We start from the raw sequence: 26076 nt of genomic DNA, 5'->3' as shown, positions 1-26076 counted from the left end.
CAGCTATATATAGAACCAAACACTTCAGCTAGTCATATCTTCCTGGCGAAAGAAGAGAACAGAAAGGATTCAGCTGTACCCACCACAAAGAGAGTGTATCTCTTCCAGAGCTTATTGGGAGATTTCATGGAATGCTCTCGTCATACTTGTTCAGATCATCCCATCATCACCTTGAAGAAGAATAATCTCCATGTTATAACCAGGGGAAAGACATTTAAAAATAAGGTGATAAATATATGATGAGGAAGACTATATGATGGGAATGGAATGGGCTAATCCTTCAATGAAAGATAAAACCGTACCTTTATAGTAGCTGATGACTAAAGTTAGTGGCAGACGGCTGATGTACAAAGCCTACTCTTAAAAAGAAATCAGAAACCTGCAGTGTTATTTGAGTTAAGACAATACTTTTACAATAGGCTACAGTTTGTCTCAAGAAATAGTACAAGAATTTGTCTCATCATGATTTTTTTAAATTGATTTCAGAAAACTGCAATAATTTAGAATCCATTAATACCCAATATACTGTATCACTTTATGCTAGAAACTTGTTATATGTACGATCCCAGGTATCCCAGGACAGTAGCTACCTTGTCCACCTGCCAAAGAAAACACTGAGGTTGTGCCCCCCTCCCTTTTATGTATAAAAGGTACCTGAATGGTGAAGGAGAAGGAGATGAGGAGGCTGTTTTTCTGGTTTTGGTTTTGTTGGGTTTTTGTTCTAAAGAAGTTCTGTTTTCTGCTTTTTTTTCCACATCAGAAATTGAGCTCTTGCCTCCCTGGAAGACTCAGCAGAGGACTGGTAGGATTGTGACATCACAGTACAAAAGAAGTGAAACCTGGATAATTGAGTTTGGATGTGAGTTTTATCCAGGTTCTTTAAAACAGATATATAATTGTTAATAGCTTGTAAGCAAGAGGCCCCCTCCATCTAAAAATATATATATATATATACACACTGTATAAAATTCAAACAAACATACTTATAAACATAAACCTCGGCCTAAGCTTTCTCCTCAAGTTTGGCTTTTCCTAAACTCACCCCTGTAAAACCTCTCTGTTGCAGACCATAGTTCCCCCTGCCCATGAGCGAGGCTCATTTTTAATCCTTGTTAAGAGTCAACAGAAATGGCTTACTAGTATACTTGACAGTAATTCCACTGCTCTTTCATGCATGGTTTGAGCATCTGATAAAAAGAATGCCTTAACAAACACTCAAGAAAAAACTGTTTGTTAAAAATTCAATACTTTTCACCCATTCAGTAAAAGACCCAGAGAGCTCCCTGTTTCTCTGAGACCTTTAGCAAGTCCTCCAGCAAAAGCTGGGAAGACCAGACTTGATAAACCTGAGATTTCCAGGGTAAAAAACAAACCACAAAACCAACAGCAACCTCTCCACAAAACAAAACAAACAAAAAACCATATACACTTTAAAAACCCTATAAAAGCATCTTTATACATTATGAAAGAAGAAGGTGGGGAAGCAGGGGAGCTAGGAAAGCAGGTGGAATGAGGGTGAAGAAGAGAGACTGTGAAGGAGGTGAGACAGTGTGCATGGAACTTAGCTTGGGTCATCATATACCTCCTTTAACTCTGACTACAGCACTTGTTTTTTCTCATTTCCTGACTACACATAGTGTATATGAAGCAGACAGTCAATGTTTTTCCGTGACAGCCAGAATTTGGACAGATGTCTCAGTGATAAAAATCCAGAGCTATGCCTCCACAGCAGATAATTTACAGATTTTGCTCTGTGTATAGACAAAGGGAACATAAGAATTTCCCCCTTACAATTGTTTTGTCTTCTTGCTTCAAAAGTAGAAACAGTTGCTAGGAAAGAAGATACAAAACAACAACAACAAAAACAAACAAACAAAAATTCAAAAGAATAATTGTTTCTAACAATCCAAAAGTTATTTTGATCACTTTGATCAGTGTTTTGTTCTTATGGGGGTTAAGTATTGGGTCTGGTATTTATTTTTGTATTTGTCTTTTCAGTATTTAGTGCAAATCCTGAAGTCTTGCTCAGTTTCGTTCAGCCCTTGTACAGGTAGAAGTCCCACTGATTTCAACTGGAGCTGTGTGTTTTGTTTGTATTTATGTTCATCTGAGGCTTTTGCTTTAAAAATGCATCCAGGAGCCATTTCTGGGGCTGATATTTATGACATTTCAGTACCTGATTAGTGGCAATGCCATGAGGAGATCAGGTCTCACATTCTTTCAGCACTATAAAGCAAAAGTAAGTAACACAAATATGGAGATATTTCATTTTATTTAAATTTACCCCCAGCTATTTTTGTCTTAAAACAGGTAGCTATGGATTTTGTACACAAGTCCAAATTTTTATGGGCCCAGTTCAGGTAAGCAGATGACTGGAAAGTAGCTAATGTCAATTTGTAAAAAGGGCTTCAGAGGAGGTCATGGCAATTACCGGCCAGTAAACCTAACTTCAGAACCAGGCAAATTTGTAGAAATTATAGTAAAGAAAAGAATTATCAGACACATAGATAAACATGATTTGTTGGTGAAGAATCAACAGAACTTTTGTAAAGGGAAATCATGCCTCACCAGTCTATTAGAATTCTCTGAGGGAGTCAACAAGCATGTGGATAAGGCTGATCCAGTTGATACAGTGTACTTGAATTTTCAGAAAGCCTTTGACAACATCCATCACCAAAGGCTCTTAAAGAAACTAAATAGCCACGGAATAAGACAAAAGTTTCCATCATGGGTCAATAACAGGTTGAAAGATGGTCAAGTCTCACAGTGAAGAGAGGGGAAAAGCAGGGTCTCCCAAGGATCTTACTGGAAGCAGTGCTGTTCAACATATTCATCAATGATCTGGAAAATGGGGTGAAGTGGCAAGTTTGTAGATGATACAAAATTATTCAAGGCTGTTGTGTCCAAAGCAGACTGTGAGGAGTTATAGAGGGATCTCACAATACTGGGTGACGGGGTAACAAAATGGGAGATGAAATTCAAGATTGATAAATGCAAAGTAATGCCCATTGGAAAAAATAATCCCAACTATACATATATAATGATGGGTCTAAATTAGCTATTACCACCTAAGGAAGAGATCTTGGAGTCACTGTGAATAGTCCTTTGAAAACTTCTGCTTAATGCGCAGCAGTGGTCAAAAAAGGCTAACAGTATGTTAGGAACTATTAGGAAAGGGATAGAAAATAAGATGGAAAATATCATAGTGCCACTATATAAATCCATGATGCACCCACACCTCATTTACTGTGTCCAGTTCTGGTTTTTCCATCTCAAAAAGGTTCAGAGAAGGGCAACAAAGATGATCAAGGGTATAGAACAGCTTCCATATGAGGAGAGACTAAAACGATTAGAGCTGTTCAGTTCACACAATGGACAAGTAACCTCTGGAACTCATTGCCATGGGATGTTGTGATGGCCAAAAGTATAACTGGGTTCAAAAAAGAGCTGGATAAGTTCATGCAGAATATGTCCATCATGGCTGTTAGCCAAGATTGTCAGTGATGCAACCCCAGGTTCGGGGCCACTTTAAACCTCTGACTACCTGAAGACAGGAGTGGATCACTCCATAATTGTCCTGTTCTGTATGCTTCCCCTGAAGTCTGGTAATGGCCAATGTTGGAGACAGGTTACTGGGCAAGATGGACCCTGGTCTTATCCAATATGGCAGGTCTTATGTTCTTAAAGCACTTAAAATCATGGCTAATTTTAATCACATACTTTAGTACTTTGTTGAACTGGGGGCTACATTCTGTTTGCTCCTTTCCCATTTGTTTATCTCTCTGGCTTCAGTGCCATATCTTACTCCGAGAAGAAAAGGATGGTATCAAATCACAACCTGAAACTTTATGTACAGAACATTTAACTGTGAACTTTATTATTTGAAAATTGAACATTAAACAGCCTCTTTGTGAAGATTATTCAAGGGCCCAATCCAACTCCCATTGAAGCCAATGTGAGTTTTCCCATTAATTTAAATAGGAACAGGATTGGTCATATAATGAGTTTCATCTGGGGAATCGATGGGACCAGTAAACTTTAACTGTAACATTTGCAAACAGAGAATCTGATCCTGCAGTTTACTATGGGTATCTCTACGCTGCAATAAAAGACCTGCAGCATGGCCCTTTCTGGACAGGTCAGCTGACTCAGGCTCATGGGGCTATAAAAATACAGTGTAGATATTTGGGCTTAGGCTGGAGCCCAGGCTCTGAGAACCTGTGAGTGGGGGAAGTATCAGGGGGTAGCCGTGTTAGTCTGTATCTACAAAAACAACAAGGAGTCTGGTGGCACCTTAAAGACTAACAGATTTATTTGGGCATAAGCTTTCATGAGTAAAAACCTCACTTCTTCAAGAAGTGAGGTTTTTACTCATGAAAGCTTATGCCCAAATAAATCTGTTAGTCTTTAAGGTGCCACCAGACTCCTTGTTGTTTTTGTGAGGGGGGAGTGTCTCAGAGCTCGGGCTTCAGCCCAAGCCCAAACATATGCACTGCTATTTTTAGCTCCACAGTCGGACCCCCAAGTCAGCTGACCTGAGCTCTGAGACTTGGTACCAGTTTTTTTATCGCAGTGTAGATATACCGAGTGCCCCCAATTCCCATAGTAGTCAGAAGAGTTCAGGGTGTTCAGTGTCTGAAAATATCAGGCCATGAGTTACTAAACCCACTGTGTGTATACGTGACTCTCATAATGTCCATAATAAGGAACAAAGGTTAAAGGAGGTTAAAGACTTATAGCATACAGCATCGTGATACAGCATACCAAAACCAAAGCAAATCATGCATTTCAATGAGAGGAAATATGATTAAGCTAGTGGTGAACTGGAATGCTTTAGCCACCCTATGAAAAAGGACAACAATTACCTGTCTTTTTCCTCTAGGGCATTTTTATTTAACTCAGTCAGACCTTTCCTGTTAATATTGTCCTTTGTAGCTCCTCGTGGGATTTTTCTTACCATGCTGCTTTCTCCAGAGAGCATAATTTACCAGAAAGGAAGTGCAGACTTAAAAGTGGGGAGTGGGGGGGGAGGAAGACTACCTACAACCATTTCTCTTCTGTATTTCAGTTTTTTGTTCTTATACACACCAGGGAATCTGTTCAGGCAAAACTCAAACTGAGGTCAATGGGAGTTTTGCCTGACGCTTCTATTCACTTCAGCAAAGCACTTAAGTATGTGCTTAACTTTACACATGTGCTTACATTCAACTCTAGGCCCTGATTCTTTAAACATTTATGCACAGGCTTAACTTTACTACCATGAGTAGTCCCATTAAATTGAACTCCTAGCAATGGCATAAAATTAAGCATGTGTGTAAGTGTCTCCAGGATCAGGATTCTGTTCAGTGCCTGAATGAGATTTGCAGGGTTAAGTCCCAGGTATACTTTTTTTTTTTCCTGTGAGGAATGTCTCCCTCTATCTCTTTCTTTCTTTTTTGTAGTATTCACTTTCCAATAAACAGAACAGTTCTTACAGAAGGAGAAAAAGAAAGAGAGGGATTGTATACCAGATTGCCAAGAATATAGTCAATGGTAAATTCAATACTCAACTTCGGGTTTGTTTTTGTATAATCTCCTTAAATTCAGATATTTATTGAAAGTTATGGTGGTGACTGGGGACTACTTGGCAGAACCCAGAGGGTAAGTTAAGTAAGTTACACTCTCATGCATCTTGAAAGGTGAACTGCAAATCATAGATAGATAGACAGACATACTCAAACTTACTTGTTTTATTTTTTTACTGTTCCTTGATTTTGTAGTTTACCTGTCAGTTTTGAGTTAATTTTTTAAAGCTCTCTTCAGTCTTATAGTCTAAGGTAAGAAGTATTGTCCAAAAAAGAAGAAGAAAAGATACGGTTAAAAAGGAAAGTAAGAAGTGAGAGATCAGAAAGGCATCATAAGCATAAGGGGTGTGTGGACTTGACTCCAAAACTCCGTCTTCTTTTTCAGTGCTTTCTCCCACCTGTGCCAGCAATGCAACTGTTAAATTTTTAACCACAAATGGAAAACTCAAACATTTGGTGTCCAGACTCACCCCTCCACTGACAATTCACCCTCTAACACATAGGCTATTGTTGTGCCAAAGTCACGTGACGTGTCCATAATAAGGAGTGAAACTAAAGTAAATAGAGGTGGATACTTGGAAAGAGCTACTGTTCCATATGTCAAGAAACAAATTGCCAAAGCAAGCCTACTTTTCCCCCCTCTATTTGATTATATAATTCCAGTGTCTTATCCAGAGACTTTATCACATTTTCCTTCACAGCTCTTGCCAATGTTTATTTTTCCTCTAATACATTGAAGCATTTTCTGTGACAGTTATCTCACCTGCAAGAAAATCTGCATGCTTGTCTCACACAAATTTAGCATGACCTAATTTTAAAAAGGGGAAAGAGTTCGTTTTTTCTTTCAGTTGAAACCTTCTCCAACAATGAATGCAACCCAAATACAACAGCACTAGAAGCCCTAGTGAACCGAAGGCTCTGATCCTCCCATCACATCCATATGGGAGGATTCCTGAATCCATGCAGAGTCCCAGTGAAGTCAAAAGGATTCTGCTTGAGTGCAAGGTTCCACCTGTGTTGATTTAAAGACAGGATCAGTACAATAAAGAGAAAGCAAGACTGACCTGTCTATTTCAGTGTCCAAGTTGAGTGGAATAAAAGAAAACTTAAACGTAGGACTAGTTGGGAAGACACTTTTTTTCTTCACAAAAAATCTCAACAAAAACAACAATTTTCCATTTTCATCAATATTTCTCCTCAAAATGTTTCAGGTTTTTCAGGTTAAACCACAAACAGTTTCCAGTTTTGCTTACTGAAAACCAAAAAGATTTCAGTTTTAACACTGAATAATTTCATTTTTTTGGTTGCTGAAAACTGAAAATATTTTCGTTATGGGTGTTCACAAAAACGTCAACATTTTGGATGAAAATCTGAATTTTGTTTTTAGTCCAAAAGCCAATTTTATTCAAAACCAAAAAGTTTCAATGATTTTTTTTCAACTAGCTCCACTTAAAAGTTGAAAAATTAGTTATTTAAAAAAATTCTATCAGATTTAATAACTAAGGTGTTATTAAGGCGTAAGGGTGGAAATTAGCACTTAGATGATGTGATGTGGTACTGTACTGTACCTTGCATGCTCTGTAACTATGATGACTTGGACAAGTAGATAGAGAGATAAAGAACTTTATATCCCCTTTAACTTTCCATCTTTGTATGTATGCTTCTCTTTTTTTAAAGGTACAGCTACACTCGCAGAGGCATTTAAAGTACAGACACTGCACTCCCAGTTAGCATGGGTATAAATAGCCGTGTAGATGGTCAGGCACAGCTTAGATGAGTCAAGAAGAGTCCCTATACATCTGCATTCCCAGGGTATATACTCTACACAGCTCTCTATATGTCCAAGCAGTGCCTCCCATGTCTACATTGCTATTTTTGCTGCCTTCCTGCTACTGGAGCTTTTCAATACAGCATGTACATATTCGTGTAGTACTTGTACTCTACACACCAGCATAAGTGTAGACAGAGCCAAAGTGCCACTAGCACTTTCTTCAGAACTTTCTTTTCAACACACATACTTTTCCGATTCTTTTCTGGGATTGGTACCAATGCCTTCTGTGAGTTAGTGGCCTCGTGTGATACCTTTGTTTGTTTGGGGAGAAGGGTTATTTTGGAGGCTTTATACCTCTGTCCTGCCAATTCCACTAACATTTTAGAGAGCACTAAGAAAACAACACCTCATCTCTTAAAGTGTCCTATCTATAAAATCTTGCAGAAATGGAAAGTGACCGTTACTCCTTACAGTCTGTGTTAGCATGTGGCTGGATTAAAGCAATCCTGGGCACTAGGCAAGCCCATATCTCTGCTCCCGCAGCCTCACCCCCATGTCATGGGACTTTTCCCTATGCCAGTGGTTCCCAAACTGGGGTTTGTGAACCCCTGGGGTTTCACGAAATGTTACAGGGGGTTCTTGGGGAAAAACTCCCTAATGGTGGACAGAGCTGTTCCTAGGGACCTCAGGCAGCACAGGGCCAGCTGCCCGAAGCCCCTGAATGTCCAAGAGCTAAGAAGATCAAAGCAAGCATTTCTATCACACTGAGGAGATTTAAACGTCAAGATTCTTTATAAGAAATGGAAAGGGAGGTGGATATAAGAAATGGAAAGGGAGGTGGATATGCTTGTGTAGGAGGAACTCTTTGAGTTGTCTTCTTAAATACCTTCATGCTGTTTCACATCTGATACTCCTTGATGAAACATAGGAGCCTTGTCGTATAACAGGCTTATTCAAAGTGATACAAGCTACAAAAGTGAGATCTTGGAAGAATGTTGCCATTTTCGTAATGTAATACAAATTCTTTAATGATAAATAATAATTAATAATTAATAGTGTGTAATAAGCATGTCATAAAAACACATTTTATATTTCCAAGGTCACTGCTTTTATAATTTATACTCAGGTAAAGGAGAAAATCCCTGGAAATATTCATTTTTAGGAGGGGGTTCGCGAGACTTAACATTTTATTGAAAGGGATTCACAAGTTACTAAAGTTTGGGAACCACTGCCCTATGCAGAGTATTGGTGGCAGGGGGCCTCTCTCCTCCCAGGGAGGCTGGGGCAGTGCCATGGGGCCTTCTTCTTCTCCCAGGAGTGTCAGCAGGACTTCCCACTCCTTGAGGCTGAGGTGGCAGCAAGAGCCTTGCTAGTACTTACCCCATCTGCCTCAGTGGGTATGCTGGGAGTACTGCAGTTTTCTGCCTAACACACAGAGTCCTCTGCTTGGGGTGGTTTTGGTGGGGCCCTTCACTCAGAGCTGTGGGTTTTGGAGAAATGTAGGGCTGGAAGGCACCTTAAGAGGTTATCTATTCCACCCCCCTGCACTGAGGCTGGTCGTGGGGCTGATTACCCTTTAAGGGGAAACAGGCTCATCCTTGCCTGTGACATAGCAGCTATACCTTAGCTGTCCTGATCTGGCAACTTAATTATAAGTAGTTACCCCAGCTGTGAAAGGGTCTAGAAAAACTAGAAAACAAGGAAAGCTCAGTTAGAAAGGACCCATGAGAGAGGAGGCAGGGAGTTCCTACTCTCTGAAAGGCAGACTGAAGAAAGCTACAGGGATGGAATTAATCCCTGTGGTGGACACTGGAAAGGGCGTAAGGCCCAGAAAAGCAGTTATGAGGAGTTGGTGTTCCAGCAGAGAAAGAAGGAGGAGAAGGAGAAAGATGGAGAAGCCAGAGGCCTGAGAGACTGTGTTAAGCACAGGCTTCAGGGAAGCAGCACAAGGGGTTTAGAGGTTGTAAGTTGCCTAGGGAAGTAGCTGTGAGTCTGAAGGAGCAGACTTAGCTGTGTAAACCAGGATCCGTGGGCTGGAACCCAGAACAGAGGGTGGACCTGGGTTTAACGTCAAGATTCCTTATAAGAAATGGAAAGGAAGGTGGATATTTTTTGCTGTTTTAAAAATTAAATAGGCAGCTAGTATGGTTTTTAAAATTATTACGAAGAACAAGTTTAAGCTTTGTTGTAAGGTGCATTGTTTGTCTGGACTGCTCAAGACCTGAATGCTTGTGTAGGAGGAACTCTTTGAGTTTTCTTCTTAAATACCTTCATGCTACCCAGAACAGAGGGTGGACCTGGGTTCCCCAACCAGCCCTGAGGGAAGGGTGTACAAGCCCCATGTAAGGACTATTGAGCCCAGGGGCTGAAGACTAAGCCTAAAGGATGAGCCAAGGAGTAGCCCAAGAGGGGCCAGAGGGATGAGTTGTGTATACAATCTGACCACTGTAGAATCAAAATAAAAGTCAGCAGGGGCAATAGAGACAAAGGCCCCTGCAGCGCCACACCCAGATGCAAGATGTGATGAGTGCAATTGCTTACAACCCTTCTCAGAGCTAGTGTTTCAGGTTCTCTGCAGATTCAGATAGACATCACAGCATCACTTACTCATACTGGTCGTACTTGTAAGATTTTCTTCATATCCAGAAGGGTAATAAATTTACCACTTTAAAAAAATGAAAGTTGAGATTCTGATGTAATTACATGACTTCATGAGCTGAGGCGCTAGGCACAGGTCTACAGTGCCTATGACTTAATCTGGCCCTTATTCTGCTGCTTGCCAGGAAGCTTGAGTTTTGTACATGTAGCTGCTGTTTGAGATGATCTAGGGTTACCATATGTCCGTTTTTTCCCGGACATGTCCAGCTTTTCGGCAATCAAACCCCAGTCTGGGGGAATTGCCAAAAAGCTGAACATGTCCGGGAAAATGCCGGCCGGGCAATTCCCCTCCCGTAGCTGTTCTGCTCCTCCCCTGACTCTTCGGCTCTGTTTAAGAGCCGAGCTGCCCGAGCGCTATGGGCTTCAGGCAGCCCCCTTGCCTCCGGACCCCAGCCGCCGGCCGGGCACTTCCCCTCCCGGGCTCCGGCGGCGCAGGGTCCGGAGGCATGGGGGCTGCCCGAAGCCAGTGGCGCCCGGGCAGCCCAGCTCTTAAACAGAGCCGAAGAGTCAGGGGAGGAGCAGAGCCTCCGGCCGCGGCGGCTTTGCTCCTCCCCTGACTCTTCGGCTCTGTTTAAGAGCCGAGCGCTACGGGCTTTGGGCAGCCCCCATGCCTCCGGACCCTGCGCCGCCGGAGCCTGGGAGGGGAAGTGCCCGGCTGGGGGTGCAGGGTCCGGAGGCATAGGGGCTGCCCAAAGCCCGAGCGCTACCGGCTTCACGGTTTGCCGGGCAGCCTCCAGACCCTGCGCCCCTGGCTGGGCACTTCCCCTCCCGGGCTCCAGCTGCGCTGGGGAAGCGCCGGCCGGGGGCGCAGGGTCTGGGGGCTGCCCAGCAAACCGTGAAGCCGGTAGCGCTCGGGCAGCCCTTTTCACGTGGCTGGGAGTGGGAGGGAGGAGGGGGCGGAGTTAGGGCGGGGTTGGGGCGGGGAAGGGGCGGAGTTGGGGCGGAGTTGGGGTGGGGCTGGGGGTGGGAAGTGAGCGGGGCTAGGGCCCCGTGGAGGGTCCTCTTTTTTTATTTGTGAAATATGGTAACCCTAGATGATCATTAGTTGAAAAGTCAAACATTGCTGCTGGTGGTCATAAGGGTGGTGAGAGGTTTTTTTTTACCTTATTTGCTTTTGAACATTAGTCAAAAATATGGCAAGCCATGTTTATGACACTGTTACGTGTCACAGTCTCATAAACAGCTTGCATGTGCCTGAAGGATAAGCACCTAAAGAGCGAAGCCCCAGCTCTTAAACTTTTCATGAAAAGTAAAGTGTTTTCCTGGGAGTGCTGCATCCGCTTGGAAATGGGTCCTTTTAGTATCGTATTGAACTCTCATTTCCTTTCCCTTTACCCAGTGAACAGGTCAGCTAGATGCCTGCAAGAAAAGATCAGCTTTCAAGGAGTCAGATACCTGCTACTGTTTAATTTTTGTTAGTTTTTGATGTAAGTGTGCTGTGGCTTTTTTTAAAAACAACAATTTCAGCTGCATGTTAGTGGTATCGTATTACTCCCTTCCTCTCCCCAAGGAAAAATAAGTTCAGAGAAAAGTTTCTAAAGTTCTTAGAGTTCTGCTAAGGCTTTAAACTTCTTCTCTTTGGTCAGAACAGCCAGATTACTAAACTTGGCAAAACTGGCCGGGATGGGAGGGAATGTTAGTCTGAAATATCGCCAAGGCAAAAGGTCACAGGACGTGATTGTGAGAGACATACTTCAAAGGCAGAATGTGGGTGCATTCTTAAATTGCTTTCTGGTATTCAGGAGATTAAGGGAAAATAACACATTTATGGCATGCAAAAAGTTTGACTAAATAAGCTGGAATAGAGAGTTGTCAGTTTATTTCTTCAGCACATACAAAGTAATACAGTACTTAATGCTGATTTTATTTAATCTTTAATCTCTTTCTGATGTTTGTAATTCTGAAATATTTAATGAAAGCACTGCCTCCTCACTAGACCCTGATAAGTAAAGCATTTAAGCACGTGCCACTTTCCACATCTGATTAGTTCCACTGATTGCACGCAGCCCCCGCATTGTCAAACCCAAGCACTGAATAGTCATGATGAGTCACATCCCCAAAAATCATGAGACTGGCTTACAAATCATGACTGAATTAAAATAAATTTTAAAAAGTATTCATTTGGGTGCTTTTTTCTGGTTTTTTTATTGTTCGGGTGTGCTTGGGTCATGTTCTCAAGCTTTTCTCGGCAACCATGAGGGCTAGAAACTTACTATTTCTTTATTGAAAGCTGAGATTCTCTTGAATCCAGGAGCTGGGACTTAAAGAAAAAAATAAATATAATGAGACTCAAGATAAATCATGAGAATTGGCAACACTGCTGCCTTGCCAGTGTGGCTCAACCCCAGGCCTCCCCCAAACAGACACACACCTTGGGGCCAAGGTGGCAGAGGTATCAGCTGGAAGTGGCAGCCCCTCAGCATATCCAAGCCCAGCAGTGCTCAGGGAGTGGGCCTTGCCACTGGGGTATGGGACAGGGGGTCTACCCCAGGGCCCTGAGTCCAGCTGCAGCTGCTGTGAGGCCCATCATCCATGGTCTTACACAGGCAGCCAGAGCCCAAGCCACCCAGCTCCAGGAATCATGGCCCCAGGGCTTCCCTTCCCCAAGAGCTCTTGAGAGCAGGGGAGAGGAAGCCCCAGAGCCGTGATTCCTGAAGCTGGGTGGCTTAGGCCCTGGCTGCACAGGTGGAGGCTGGCAGGTCCCACAGTGGCTATAGCTGGGTTTGGGGCCCTGGGGAAGACCCCCTGCCTCACATCCCAGTGCGTGGGCCTTCTCCCTGCTCTGAACCAGGTTCAGACCTGCCGATGGGACACTGCTTCCAGGGGCAGTGGAACTGGGTTGAGGGCGAGTGCTCTTGCCCCACAATGAAATTATTAAATTAAATTAAATTAAATTAATGGAGATATCCCATCTCCTAGAACTGGAAGGGACCTTGAAAGGTCATCGAGTCCAGCCCCCTGCCTTCACTAGCAGGACCAAGTACTGATTTTGCCCCAGATCCCCAAGTGGCCCCCTCAAGGATTGAACTCACAACCCTGGGTTTAGCAGGCCAATGCTCAAACCACTGAGCTATCCCTCCCCCCCCCAAATATTGTGGGGGGATGAGCTATATTTGTGCCCCCACACATCATTCCCTGTAAACTGCAGGCACACATGGGGGGCACAAGCAGGAGTGGGACCCGGAGGGACTGAAGTGACTTCTGTGGCGACTGTGAACCCATAGGAACACTCAACCTGAGTTCCCTCCATAGTAAAATTCGGGTTGCACCCCTGCTCAAGCCTAATCTGTAGTTAAGAGGATAGTTTAGTTGCCATAAGAATGGCCATACTGGGTCAGACCGGTGTTCGATCTAGCCCAGTATCCAGTCTTCTGACAGTGACTGGTGCCAAATGCTCCAGAGGGAATGAACAGAACAGGACAATTTATTGAGTGATCCATCCATTGTTATCTAGTTCCTGCTTCTGGCAGTCAGAGGTTTAGAGACACCCAGAGCATGCAGTTGTGTTCCTGAGCATCTTGGCTAATAGTCATTGATGGATTTATCTTCCATGAATTTAGCTCATTCATTTTTCGAACCCAGTTATAATTTTGGCCTTCACAACATCCCCTGGCAATAAGTTCCACAGGTTGACAGTGTGTTGTGGGAAGAAATACTTCCTTATGTTTTAAATCTGCTGCCTATTAATTTCTTGTATTATGTGAAGGGGTAAATGACACTTCCTTATTCACTTTCTTTCCCACCATTCATGATTTTATAGACCTCTATCATATCTCCCCTTAGTGATCTCTTTTCTAAGCAGTCTTTTTAATGATTCTTCATATGGAAGCTGTTCCATATTCCTGATCATTTTTGTTGCTCTTCTTGGCATTTTTTCCAATTCCAATATATCTTTTTTGAGATGGGTGATCAGAACTGCATGCAGTATTTAAGGTTTGGGTGTACAATGGGTTTATATAGTGGCATTATGATATTTTCTGTCTCATTATCTATCCCTTTCCTAATGGTTCCTAACATTCTGTTAGCATTTTTGACTACCACTGTACTTTGAGTAGATGTTTTCAGAGAACTATCCACAATAACACCACAATCTCTTTACCAAGTGGTAACAGCTAATTTAGACCCCATTATTTTGTATGTATAGTTGGGATTATGTTTTCCAATGTGCATTACTTTGCAGTTACAACATTGAATTTCATTTGCCATTTTGTTGCCCAGTCACCTGTTTTCTGAGATCCCTTTGTAACTCTTTGCAATCAGCTTTGGGCTTAACTATCTTGAGTAACTTTGAATCATCTGCAAACTTTGCTACCTTACTGTTTTTTTTCAGATCATTTATGAATATGTTGAACAACACAGTTCCTCTACAGGTGGACCTTGGTGGACCCCTTTATTTCCTTCTCTCCATTCTGAAAACGAACCATTTATTCCTAACGTTTGTTTCCTATCTTTTATCCAGTTACTGATCCATGAAAGGACCTTCCCACTTATCCCATGACTGACTTCTTTGCTTAAGAGCCTTTGATGAGGTACCTTGTCAAAGACTTTCTAAAAGTCCAAGTACACTATACCAACTGGATCACCCTAGTCCACCTTTGTTGACCTCCTCAAAGAATTGTAATAGAATGGTGAGACATGATTTCCCTTTACAAAAGCTATGTTGACTTTTCCCCAACATACTGTGTTCTTCTATGTGTCTGATAATTCTGTTCTTTAGTAGAGTTTCAACCTATTTTCCTGCTTCAGAAGCTAAGCTTACTAGCCTGTAATTGCCAGGATCGCTTCTGGAGCCTTTTTAAAAAATCAGCATTACATTAGCTGTCCTCCAGTCATCTGGTACAAAGGCTGATTTAAGTGATAGGTTATATACCACAGGCAGTAGTTCTGCAATTTTATATTTGAATTCCCTCAGAACTCTTGGGTGAATACCCTTGAGTTCCTGGTGACTTATTACTGTCTAATTTATCAATTTGTTCCAAAACCTCCTCTACTGACACCTCAATCTGGGACAGTTCCTCAGATTTGTCACCTAAAAAGACACGTCACATTAATTGCAGTAAAGACCAATGCAAAGATTTCATTTAGCTTCTCTGCAACAGCCTTGTCTTCCTTGATTGCTCCTTTAGCATCTTGATCATCCTGTGCAACTACTGATTGTTTGCCAGGCTTCCTGCTTCAGATGTACTTAAACTTTTTTTGCTATTAGATTTTGTGTCTTTTGGTAGTGGCTCTTGAAATTCTTTTTTGGCCTGCCTAACTATACTTTTATACTTGACTTCCAGAGTTTATGTTCCTTTCTATTTTCCTCAGTAGGATTTGCCTTCCAATTTTGAAAAGATGTCTTTTTGTCTCTAATCACCTCTTTTACTCTGTTGTTTAGCCATGGTGAGATTTTTTTTCATCCTCTGACTGCTATTTTGGATTTTTTATTTGGGGTATACAAATAATTTGAGCCTCTGTTATGGTGCTTTTAAAAAGTTTCCATGCAGCTTGCAGGCATTTCACTCTTGTGACTGTTCCTTTTAATTTCTATTTAACTAGCTTCCTCATTTTTGTGTAGTTCCCATTTTTGAAGATAAATGCTATTGTGGTGGGTTTCTTTGGTATTTCCCCTACCCCACAAGAATGTTCAATTTAATTACATTATTGTCTCTATTACCAAGCAGTTCAGAAAGTCTCATCTACTTGCCTCTCTGTCTCCCTTAGCTCCTACAGATCAGTCATTCTGGTCACAAGAACCTGTACTATGGCTCTGAAGGCCATGAGCTGCTTGCACCAAACACACATGCCACCTGGCCACAAAACGGGTAATCATACATGCTGCATTCAGTGCAATAAACTGGATAGCCCCCACTATGCTCCTGGACTTCTGCCACATTATTTTTACTCTTGCAAGAGTGTTTTGTGTTTGTTTCCCATATCCATTTAACTCTTGCTCTCTCTAGTGAGACTGCTAAGAAGGTTGATAAATGTTAATGGTGATGGCAATATTTTTTTTATGTGGATACCTGTTCAACAGCGACTGGGATGAAAACTTTGGATCTGATTCTCCCCTCATTTATATAGGTGTAAATGGGGAATATCACCCATAAAGTCATCTCATGTCCATGTGAGGAGAACTGGGCTTTTTGCTCTCTGCTCACTGGAGCCAAATGTCGACCTGCAACACCAGAACCTCAGTGCGTGACACTGGCTCAGACTCCCGTAGAGGAGATTCTGGGCCTAATTTTGCCTTCAGTTATACCAGTCTAATTGCAGAGTAACTCCATTTATTTCACCAGCTCTGCAACTACTGAGGTTCAGTCTGGACTTGAGAAATCTGAGATGCAAAGAACTTTAAAAACTGCTCTCAGCAACTAATACTTGACTCTGTCACCAGATCTAAACAGTCTGGATGAAACACATTGACCTAATGCGACTGTCCCTTTTCCTTACATTTTGGGACCAATCCTTTTAGTCTTTTTTTAGGGTAGTCCAATGAAGTCAATGGGACTGTTCATGTGAATAAGGTAAGTGGGATTTGTTCCTATAGCTGTTTTATAATTCATGTTGTTATTTTTTCCTTTCAGAATAAGAAAGCTCAAATCTCAAAAGCAACTCTACAATAATAAGCCACTGTGAATGTAAAATGGAGAGAGAAAAATCGGTAGTGAAAATAGGTTTTTGATTAAAAAAACAAAGATAAAGCCGGATCTTACAAACATACACCTGCTCAGTTTTACTCATGACATCAATGAGATAACGTCTGTGAGTAAAATTAAGCACATAAGTGTTTGCCAGATCAGGACTTTAGTAATTAAAGAATGAATTTTCAGATATCTCAACAGAGTTCTCTTAGTTGACAGAATTAGTTGGCTAGAATTGGAAATGAATTTTAACAGAAAATATGGGCATTTGAGTTTTCTGTCACCCATGACCAACACTACCTAGACCAGGCATGAGAGAACCTCAAGTATGTGCTTATCAAGTATGGTTGAAATAGTTGTTCGATCTAAAGGAATTTAAAACTAAATATAAAACCTGTCCCTCTGAAAATCCCACCTGAATTCAGCATGCATAGAAATTAAATTGGAATGCTGGGTGACTGGGAAGTGTCAGGTCATATGCTTACAAGGATTAGGGTGGTTAGAAATAGGCAGGAATCAGGTGGTTATCTGTTTTCCTAAAGAAAATGTTTGGAAGGAAAATAGCCTTATGTAAGAGTTCTGTACAAATAAACTGACCAGCTTACTTTTCTTTGCTTACTTTTCTTTCCTTAAGAAAGAAAACAGTCATCAGTATTTTCACTTGCTTCAAAAAATAGGCAGCCTGGCTGGCAGCCAGAGGCAGTCCTGCTGTGAAAACATTTCTTTTTTGTTGATACTAATATTTTATGGTGACCACAGTCAAACAGGCAAGAAACACAGTGCAGAAAGTTAACACAGTAACTGTTGTAGTGATGATCTGAATCAGTGATTCCAACCACTTTTTCCTCTAACTAACATGTAAAGCAATAACTTTTTCATTTCCTATAAAATGACACAAACAAAAGCAAGCAATATTCTAAAACCATCTCTTCCAATCTACTGCTGAAAGAAGCTAAAATATTATTTTATTATTTGAACTGAATTGAATTAATAGCAGAGAGCAGTTGCCAAATGTCTTTAATCCTACACTCCTTTATTAATTATTATTTACTGTTTTACAGCAACCAAATGTGTTGGGCCTTGTTACAGTATCTTCCCTTTGTACTTGTTCAGTGCCTAGTCTAATAAGGCCCTGATCTTGACTGGGACCTCAGTATAATTCGTAAATCATCTTAATTCCAGTTTGTTTGTTTTTTATAGTAAACTTACCACTAGGATCTCAGTTTCAGTTAGCATTTGCCCTTTGATTCTTTCCCCTAACTGGTAAGCTTATTGGATGTATCTCATTTCCTCATAGAATTTTAAGGATCAGTTCAATCCTTCATGGAAGCAGAACATTTAATTCTGATTTCGTAATTATGATCTTTTCCCCAGAGATCCATTTTCTATCTAGAATTTTCCTTTTCTAGTTTTTTAATTTTCTAGATGGATTCCTTTATCTGTATGAGGAATACGATCTAACATGACTTCTAATTACTACTTTTACAGCGTCCCACAATGTGCCAACACCCACTTCATTATTACCATTAACTGAAAGACATTTGGCTGGTTTTCCTTAAGGGAAGTAACAAGTTCTTTTCTGCAACAAAGAAAAACATCTCTTTTCTCTGCTTTATGATGAACCTCCAACAGAGTTCCTTCCAATGGTAGGAATACTGAGACATGAACAAAGAGTACAGTTTCCCAACTTCATGGCCCGAGATACCCCACATCGCTAATAATTTGTTTAAATATAATCATGTCCCCAGTGTGACTTATGTTGTGAAGTTTTTTTCAGGAGGACATAAAATATTTTATGTAGCAACTAATTTAAAATTATTCATATGTTTAGCTATTTTTTCATCAAATTTTGGTTATTTTTCACTGTTAGGCTATGATCAGCTGTAGTAGGACCAAATGATCAATTGAAGTACTGTATCAATTTTATATTTCATACATTCTTTAGTGTTTTTTCAAATTTAGGATCAATGTAATATCAGTTTAACATCAGTTACATCTACTGTCAGGAGATCATATCCTGCCTTTTCTGGTGGTTATACTCAGTGATCTAAAAGATCTCTTCCATCTCTAATCACTATACGCTTATCTTTGTTTTGATGAGAGTATATAACTTAAGGAAAATTTATTAAGAGTTTCTAGAGCTACTTCAGTCTGTGACTTACAGCTTGGACCCACTTTTCCTTGGTTGGTGAAATTCTGCCTGGGTAACTGATCTATTGGTGATATATTGATGGAGCTTTTCAATACATCTCTCCAGGAGAGCAAAGTGCCAGCATCTCCTAAATCAGGATGAGTTTATCATTTTTCCAAAAGCCCTGAGTAAGGGGCAGAGTGTAGTTGCGCTACTCCAGGAAGAGATCAAATCTCTGTCCTCCCCTCGCCCCCCCTTGTTCCAGTAGGGAAGTAACCTGCTACTGGATATAGCTGGCACAGATTACCTTCCCCTCTGCACCAGCTCATCTGCACTGGCCAGCTCATATGCACTGGGGGTGTGGAGTCATTATTTCACCTACTTCCTGACCACTCACTCACTCACTCACACAGCACAGGAGAGGGAGTAGCAGTCCAGTAGAGACTGCTGTCCCTCCTAGTTACAACCTCCAATATAAGTAGCCCATGTAGCAGGGTTGTAAGGGTAGGTCTACATTGTAATAGAAGGTGTGATTGCAGCACAGGTAGGTGTAGCCATGCTAGCTTTAATCTAGCTATTACAGCTAAAAATAGCAGTGAAGACGTGGCAGCACGGGCTAACAACACAAGTACTTACAGAGTCCCAGGCAGGCTTGTACATCTATACTGCTATCTATAGCCATGCTAAGTAGATTAACGATAATATGGGTATATCTACATGCGCTGCAATCACACTTCAGATTGCAATGCAGACATACCCTGATCCATGCAAGGGCATGTAACACAGGTTGTAAATGTGCACAAAGTGATTATTAGGCCCATAGTCAGAACACCATCTTTTGATGCAAGCAATCTCAGCAATAACTGCTCTTCACCTAACCTTTCCAGAGCAAGGTTACTGAGAAGGTTTGGGCAAGGCAGCTCTGGGGAGGCTCAAAGGTCCTTAGATTTCCTTGATCCCTTTCAGTCTGGTTTTAAGCCTAGGTACAGCATGCTGCATGCGCTATTCCCTATATGGTGAGGGTTGTGGTAGGGAGTTCTTCTACTGCTCTGGACATTACGTCACATTAAATGTGGTCCTGTGTGGTCTTTTAATTGTTTTTCCTGGGGATATATTGATAGACCCAATTTACCGTAAATTGGAACATATATATATTCTGAAGTACATTGTAACAAAAATGGAGATAGATCTGTCATTGGAAGCATCTATACAGCAGAGTTCTGCTCCCTTTAAACTTATTGGCAGAGCTCCTGTTCACTTCAATGGGAGTGAGATCAGGTCCACTTTCAGAAACATACAGGATGTTCTATTAAACACACTTCATACCAGCATGCAGCACATTTCTTTCTCCTTTTAGAATTGTTATGTTTTTCTAAATTACGTTCCCATTAATCATAATAGCTGCTCCCCATTTTCTATGTAATTAGCTTGCCCTATGCAGCCCTTCCCAGGTGTGAAAACATTTTAAAGAAAACAAATAAATACTATGATTGGTTCAGGGAGAGAACAGTCAGCAAATGGGAATGGGGGCTGTGCTGCTGCAGAAGAATGAAGTCATGATGTATCTCTGCACTCACTGGCTTGCAGTGCTGTGTGGTAGTGTCAACTGCCAAAGAACATTTTAGGTGATCCACTCTCCCTTTGACACATGTGCTCAATCAACTCCCCTTAATGTCAATGGGAACTGCATGTATACACTCAACTGCATGTATACAACTGAGAAAAGGTAATGTGAAGTCCTGCAGGCTTATCCTTTTATTTTTACTTCTGAAAAAAAGTTTGACTGGATAAGTAGTGGTTTCTAGCAGGCAAGGATATGACTGGCAAAGAGACTCGATCCCTGTGCTTGTTACTAGTGCCACTTGTTTTATTTTGGTATTTTTTGGAAAACACTGGGGCCAACATTTCCAAACTTGCAAGTTTTACCATTAGGCATCTAATGTCATTTGTAGGCACCTAAATAGAAGTGGCCTGATTTTAAGAAATGCACCCGCAGTATCTTTTAATTTCAGGGATTCAGCACTTCTGAAAAGTAGGTCATTTTTATTTAGATGCCTAAATATGGATTTAGGTACCTAACTCTAGGCACCCAAGTTTGAAAATTTGGGGCAATGTGTCTCTTGTACTTTATAATTTGATGCTGGGCAAATGGACTTTTGGAGCAGCAGTTTCTGATTATGAAACCACAAGGTTAGGCCTGAATTGTCTGAGTGACTGCCTGTCTCCCTGTGATACACCACAGCAAGTGAGACCACTTGGGGAATGTGATAGGGTGCATTGACTCCCCACTGGGACATCCAGGAAAGGGTTAATAGATGGACCCAGTACCCCTCCAGCTGTGACTAAGGAGCCAATTAGCAACAGCTGCCATAGAATGCTGCAGAGAGTACCCTTGAGGAACCACCACAGTAGCTGACTGGAAAGAAGCCATATGAGGAGACAGAATTCCAAGGCAGGAGGAGTGGAGTCCATGGCCCTGTGCAAGATGTTGACAAACAGGGAAAAGGTAGGAGCAGCCCAGGCAAGCAGTGAGGGATTGTAAGGAGTTGCACTTGACTGCCTAACACAGGGGTCCTGAGTTGGAACCCAGAGGAGAGGGTGGACCTGGGTTCCCCTCTCCCAGTAAGAGGGGAAATACAAGCCTCAGAGGCAAAGACTGAGTCCCAGATGGGGGCCAAAGTCCTGGCATGAAAGCCATTAGACTTTTTTTTTTTTCTGTTTGTTAGTCCAGTAGGGGACTGAACTGAAAGCTGACTTGACTGGAGGGCAGGCCATGTAAGCTGCAGACTGCCCCAGCATAGCTGACAGGCAACACAGAGCAGAAGAACCCATGCAATGCCATGTGCTGGCCAGGGGCGGCTCTATGTATTTTGCTGCCCCAAGCACGGCAGTCAGGCAGCTTTCGGCAGCGCGCCTGCGGGAGGTCCACTGGTAACATGGATTCGGCGGCATGCCTGTGGGAGGTCCGCCAATCCTGCGGCTTCGGCGTACTTGCCGCTGAATCCGCGGGACCGGCGGACCTCCCGCAGGCATGCCGCCGAAGGCTCCCTGACTGCCACCCCCACAGCGACCGGCAGGTCACCCCCCCGTGGCTTGCCGCCCCAGGCATGCGCTTGGTGCGCTGGTGCCTGGAGCTGCCCCTGGTGCTGGCATGAGGGGGTGCTTTGGCAGTGAGTTTGCTCTGTGACACAGAGACTGAGATAAAAGCCTCTAGATTTAAGGATGAAAGGGCTAGAGACTGGTGGTTCTCAGGAGGTAGGTCCCTGGAATTCACTTCCCAGTCCTTCCAACAGATCCCTTGTTTGTTAGCTTTCAGGGCATAGTGCAGCTTTCCCCAGGAGATGTTGGCTGGGCTGGGGATGTGAACTCCAGAGGTGGGACCCATCCATTGAGAACTACCTTAGGTATGTCTACGTGGGCTAGCTTTTACCTGGCTAGCTTTGGTACCAGAGCAGGTTTATACAGCCAGGGCAGAACAGGCTGCATAAACCTGCCTGGAACCATGGGTAATAGCTCATGTGGCTAGTCCGCACTGAAGCCTGTACTGTTGTAGCTTCATTCCTCTGGTACCTGAGCTAGTTAAAGCTAGTGTGAGTTTGTTAACGTAAGCTGCCATCCCAGCTCATGGTTGCAGGGTAGACATACATTCAGGTGCACAGGGAAGGTGACTGTTGTTTGGGGAAGACAAGCCTTTTATTCTACTTCTGAAAAGAAGTAGATTTGTATATTTCTAAGTTTATATGGGGCATTTTATATGTCTTAAAAATAAATACATACTCTGCAAAATCATAGGGAAAGTGGTGCAGAACATACACTTCATTCAGATAGTAAGGAAACCGCAGTTGCAAATTAAAACTCTCTGCTGGCCTCCTGCTGTTTGTAGTGGGGGACTTGCCTGGTGGACATGGCAGAAGTTAAGAGATCATCTAAGTAAACTCTGGTCACCATCAGCTGATGCTCACATGGCCAAAGCAACAATGCTTGATATCCCATTTAAAAACCTTTTTATACCTGGTGAGATTGTTGATGATATTAAGTGTCAAGTAACATTGAGACTCCTGAAGTAGGCATATCTGGATGTATTTAAAAAGCTGTCAAGAGAGATTATTTCTCTAACACAGTAACAGAAAGGACATCTGTTGCAGGTGGTGACATCATCAAAATCACACACTTACTCCACAGTGTTTTACCTATGATATTTTAGAAAAGCTATCCCTAGATCTTTTGGTAATTACATCTGGTGAAGCATCTAGAGCAGAAGCAAGTATCTTATTCTAAATATTCAAAAATGATGTATAGAGTGTATTGTTTGAGTAAGGTTTTGGTTGAACTAGCTTTCCATTTGGACTTTTCATTAAGGAAGAAGTTCTCCAACTTCAGGTTGGTCATAATAAATTTTCTTAAGAAAAGAGACTTTGTCTCATCTCTCCACACAACGTCCTCTTTACAAGAGGGAGATTCTATCCTTTGAACCTGAGTCAGGTCAGACTTGAATATGGCTTCAATTCTGTCATTGGTGTTTCTTGAACAGCTTTCTAGACTCAGATTTTTACTCTTTAGCCTCAGTGAGCTAAATTCTCCCTTTTTGATACATTGGAGTAAATCTTGAGTAACTCTATTGATTTCAATGAATCTTCCCAAAATGGTGTAGGTGAATGGATGTTGCTGCTGCTTTGCTGCTAGCACCAAAGTCTGGATATTCCCTTCTAATTTGACTAGTTTGTAAATTAGCTGAACTACTTACTATTTAGAATTTAGCACATAGTCAGGCAGGCGTTTCCTAGTAATGGTATCACAAAAGGAATGTATTAGATATACCATTTCATAGGTTGCAGTGGCATCAAGACATGCCAGGAGCTTTTCTTTCAACACTGCTAACATCATTCCCAACTAACCTGGTAGGGCTCTGCTATTTAATACCCATCATCAATACATGAAGCAATATTTTATCCAGGGAATCAGAGCTATAATATCTTTGGAGCAGAAGTCCACTTGGAAGCAAAAAAGAAAAAAAGTATGCCCATTTGAGACACTACACTGAGTAGTGCCTCTTACTGTAGACTGTATGTATAGTCAAACTATGACCAGGGGTGCCCTGCAGGGCTCCAATGGAGTCTTCTGGCTTGGCTTCCCCTTAGTGAGGTTCAAACACACCCATGGGCTTTGCTGAGCTCCTAAAGCTTGTCTTCCCTTCAGTGGTGATTATATGCACTTCTGGGCTTGACTCTCCCTTGGTGGGACTTAGATGTCCCATTGTGCTCTGTTAGGCTCCTTGGGTTTGACTCCTTCCTGTATGGGGAAAATACATAGTGGTATACTCCAAAGTGCTACCCATTCATGAGCCATCACTCTTAGTAGATTGGGCAGAGCTTGAGTATGTGATCATCCCTCTTCATTCTTCCCAGATTTTGAGCAGTGCAATATCTGACATTTCAGCATATCAACATTAGGCATCTGAATTAACACCTCACTGAGAGGAATGGAGAAGTTTCAGGCTGACTCAGGCAGAGTCACTGCATAAATTCCATTTGGTTCACATTTTCAAGGGTTTTTTCCCTCCCACAACCATAATACTTAGAGACTTTGGGTTGTTTGTTTTGTTTGTTTTGTTTAAAGGCATCTTAGACACTAGAGCATAATATGACTGCCTGGAAAGGTACTAAGATGTTGTACTGTCATACAATTTAACCCCTTTGGAGTGCAAAGACACTGTACAGTAGTTGTTCTTAGTGTTACTGGATAGTGTACCTCTGGATAATTTCTAAGTGTTATGAATAATCCTTGTGATTAGATTTCCATTTTTGTGGTTGTTGTTGGATGGGTTTTGCTGGGGATTGCTGGGGTGTGTAGATCATTGTAAATTACTATTTCAGAGTATTTCTTTTTTTGAGGATGGATAGTGGTGTTATGTATTATTTGTTGAGCGTTGATAATGTTCTTTCAGTGACACTTGCATTACTCTGGCCAGAATACCTGGTTTACAGCTCTACTTTCACCAACATTACATTCAATAAAATATATACTCAGCATGTCAGACTTATTTAAGATACAACTCTAAAGGATGAAGAATGAAAGATATTAAATATTAAATCGTCACTATTGTCACTTCTATTTTTGAGCAAGGAAAAACCTATGAAATGAGTAGTTATGTCATCTCCACTCCTTTACTCTGAATAGATATTTTTTCCCCTTTAAGGAATGAACAGTTTACTCCCTGCCCCTTCCTGACTCTGCCCATTTGTTTTGGAAGGTTGATGTCATAACACGTTATTTTGATTTTTCTTGGTATGATAGCTTTTGGAACATGTTGGGGTTTTATTTTGGGAGGGGGGGTGCCTTTCATTTTGTTGCGTTCCATTTGTTTCTTTTAGCTTTACAGACCTTCTTAGTTTAGAAATACTTAATTATTAATAGGTATTTTCTCACTGGATGATTAACAGAAAACAAAACTCCTACTAGCAAATACTTTCCATTGTACAGCAATCCAACCATACCAAAGATACTTTCCATTCTCAGCCCTGACTTCCTACAAATATGGAACGTACACCCCATGAATTATGCTGGAATCATGCATATAAAGCTGTATTTGACTTAGTATTCCTACATCACCTGGCCAGTCTAATTATGGGCACTATGCCCAATTGAATAACACTCACTTTACAGACACTGTTACACACCTTAATACATATAAAGCTTATCAGTAAAATCAAATAGAAACTGCTAGCTCTTGCAGATTATTTACTTTACTGAATTCCCCTGTTGCTTAGGATAGTGAATTCAACTAAATAAACAAGGAACTATTAAGCACAAAAGCAGTAAAGCTTGTCACCTGAAACTCCAGTGTTTCAACCAGCCTCTACCAGCTCCAGTCCTCAGGGACAGTGCACTGCACGGGTAAACCTCCTGTGTGCAGGAGATGGGGATTTCTTTGGAGCCATCCAAGATTGTTGTGCTTATTCACTTAGAACCTAATGACCACCTCATATCTTGCCACTGCCCAGTCCAAGGGCAAGGCACCCTTCTTCAATGTTGCTTTTACTCATAAAAGCAAACTGCAATTTTTTTACTAGGGAGAGGAATGGAGAAGAAATATAACCCAATGACTTTTAGTCACACTGCTTTCAATGCTGCTTGGCTCAAACACCAATTAGCAAGGGTATACATTCTCAAGATCTTTCAGAATCCATGCCCATTCCTTGTGTCTAGGGCACCTATACATCACTGGGATGTACTCTGGGAATGGTATTCAATTTTGTGCTACCCTTGGATGCCCAATTGGTAGCAATAGTGAGAAATGTCTCTTGTTCTACTTTCTGTTGATAAGAC

The 26076-nt window shown here is 41.8% G+C and overlaps 1 long non-coding RNA gene across 1 annotated transcript; it reads right to left on the bottom strand.

Moving 5' to 3' along the window:
• Window positions 1-81: 81 nt before the first annotated feature.
• Window positions 82-25760, bottom strand: LOC122172382 (uncharacterized). Its single transcript, XR_006172655.2, has 3 exons — window positions 25580-25760; window positions 655-839; window positions 82-170 (listed from the first exon to the last, which is right to left on the bottom strand). It is a non-coding gene; the product is annotated as an uncharacterized LOC122172382 (long non-coding RNA).
• Window positions 25761-26076: the final 316 nt, after the last annotated feature.

Source organism: Chrysemys picta, chromosome 5 (assembly GCF_011386835.1).
Source record: "Chrysemys picta bellii isolate R12L10 chromosome 5, ASM1138683v2, whole genome shotgun sequence".
Taxonomy (NCBI): domain Eukaryota; kingdom Metazoa; phylum Chordata; order Testudines; family Emydidae; genus Chrysemys; species Chrysemys picta.
This window is presented reverse-complemented; position numbering and strand designations above follow the sequence as displayed.